General features: G+C 35.8%; 1 pseudogene; it reads left to right on the top strand.

Annotated features, from left to right (window-relative positions):
• Positions 1-256: 256 nt before the first annotated feature.
• LOC108300921 overlaps positions 257-2,460 on the top strand; it is a 3,672-nt pseudogene continuing 1,468 nt past the window's right edge.

The following is a 2,460-nucleotide window of genomic DNA, read 5'->3' as shown; positions in this document are numbered from 1 at the left end:
CTGCCACAGGATCACTCGTATTTACTTTCTTAATTGTCTTTTCATTCCGGGCACAGGTGAATGGTCTTTTCTTTCTTTCAAGCTTGACTACGTTATTATAATTTCTAAGTATTAACAGGAGGAGGACAACTGTGTCTAGTCATCAGTTTGCCTTTTTCATTGACTCAATTTATTTACCTCTAAAAGCATCACTTCAGAGAGATTAATGAGGGTCAGTGAGCACAGCTGAAGCAGCTATGATTATACCACTGAGACAATGAGCAAAAGTGATCGGGTACTGGTCTCAAATTAACTTGAAAATGCGTGAGGATGTGGTGACGAATGGCTGACTATTGCTCTGTTTTTAGTGGAGTCACCTGACAAATACCTATCTTTTATTGAGAATGTTACCAATCCCTATGCTAGAAGATGGAGGCAAATAAAAAAAATAGAAATTAATTGTCTCTATATTCAAGAGACTCTGAGTCTAGCTGAGAATGGGCACAAGAAATAGAAATAATTCCATGTGAATATATATGGCTTGAACATTTCCTATTCTAAGTATTAATTGTAGACCACCAGCATCAGCCATATTACAAGCTGATAAGAAATGCAAATTCTCACACCCCACTCTAAACCTACTGCATCATAATCTGCACTTGAATAAGATATTCAGGTAATTCCGTATGTACTTTAAAGTTTGAGAAGCACTAACTTACACAAAAATGCCATTGTTGGTTGACTTTGGAGAAAGAAACAGAATAGGAAGGAGGGACAGAGGACCCTCAAATAGTTGGCTTGAAATCTCACCTTTAAGGAAGGAGAGAATTTGAATAAATAGAGTTACAAGCTTTTGGGAACAAAATATAGCCATCTGCTTTTAAAATTTGTTGAAGAAATCTCCAGTATTAACCCAAGAATCCACTGTGTTATTTTCCTTAGTAAGCTTTTATGGCACATCTAATTAAAGCTAATTTAACTTGATATTGACCTTTATGTTTCGTGCCTTCTGTGCTGCGGGGTTTTGATGAAACACCATAATTTTTCTGATAATTCATTAACTAGGACTAAAATGGTCTGAGTTTATAATGAGTTTCACTACTAAATAAAGATTGCCATAGCAAGGTGCTTTATGACCAAACTATTTTTATTTCTAAAGTGTGGCTTTAATAAATTCTATTGCTCATATTCCTCTAGATTATCGAAAAGCAGGCATTTTTACAAAATGTGTTCTTCCTACAGCATTTTGTGAATGCCTTTCCCCTGCTTCTTGTCTTCCGTCTTCTGTGGATTGGAAACTGTGTAAGTCCACAAAGCAGGTCCACATGTTCTGAAATGGTGGTGATGGGGACTTTGGCTATAAGTTAAAATGTTCTCTTTAATTCCACTCACATTATTAAGACAGGTAAATTATATTTTCATGAAATGTTTCCATGTTTGAAAACCTCTACTATATATGATGTAATTTCAGAGAGTCTCTCTGTAGCTGCCATTCTTGTATTTCTAATTCCAGATCACAGAGGGAAGTGCAAGCCTTGAACTGACACTACTAATTCAGAGTCTTGGTATCATAGAGAGAAGAAAAACATTTTTAGCTATGACTTTGAGGTAATTTAAAAAATTATCCCTAGGGATTCTTATTCTTATACCTTGAGTTAGAAGTCATAATAGTGTTACTGGAGAAGGAGGTATGAAGAAGAAATTCAGTTACAAAAAGTGTAGTTTGAGCTTAATGCATTAAGAATGGGAACATTTGCTAAATTCCAGCTTATTTGTTTAAGTGGTTTCCATTTCCCTTTCTTATGCCTTCAGTTTCCTAATTTATGGGCAAGTTTAGATATTCAGTAATACTTTTAAAAAGGTAAGCAGTAGTGCTGTGATTTGATGTGTCACCTGCAAGATTCAGGTATTGAGATGGTATTTTTTTTTTCTTTTAACTCATTTGCATTTGTTACAACTTTAAGCAGGATGTGACTCAAGCACTACATTTCCATCCACAAGACTGGCTCTGACTTATTTTTGAACAGCTTTATGATATGCTTAGTAGGCTTATAACTTTGCTCCTCCAAGCAATACTTTTCTTTGGAAAACAAGCCCTGTGGAGAGTTTCATCAAGTTGCTTCAGTTTGACCTATTTCTAGAGGACTAGTCCATGCAGAATTGGCAACTACAGGCAATGAAAAGTTCAAAGAGTAGATCCTACAAGATGTAACAATCGCTTTTCTTCTAAACATCAAAGTATAGCTCAGGAACACGTTAATAACAAGATTTGGTCTACTAAGGAATCCAGCTTGATAGCTAAACACTTTAGACCACAAAGTTAACATCATGTTACATACATCTTCCAACACACGTTACTTCAATCTGTTAAAATAAGCTGTGTGAAATGAAAAGAGCATGATTAGCTCTGCTTTAGTGCCTAAGGTATCACAGCATCACTTAGAAGTAGACAGAAATCGCTGGGCACGGTGGCTCAAGCCT

Source organism: Cebus imitator, unplaced genomic scaffold (assembly GCF_001604975.1).
Source record: "Cebus imitator isolate Cc_AM_T3 unplaced genomic scaffold, Cebus_imitator-1.0 Scaffold31, whole genome shotgun sequence".
In the NCBI taxonomy this organism is placed as follows: Eukaryota; Metazoa; Chordata; class Mammalia; order Primates; family Cebidae; genus Cebus; species Cebus imitator.
This window is presented reverse-complemented; position numbering and strand designations above follow the sequence as displayed.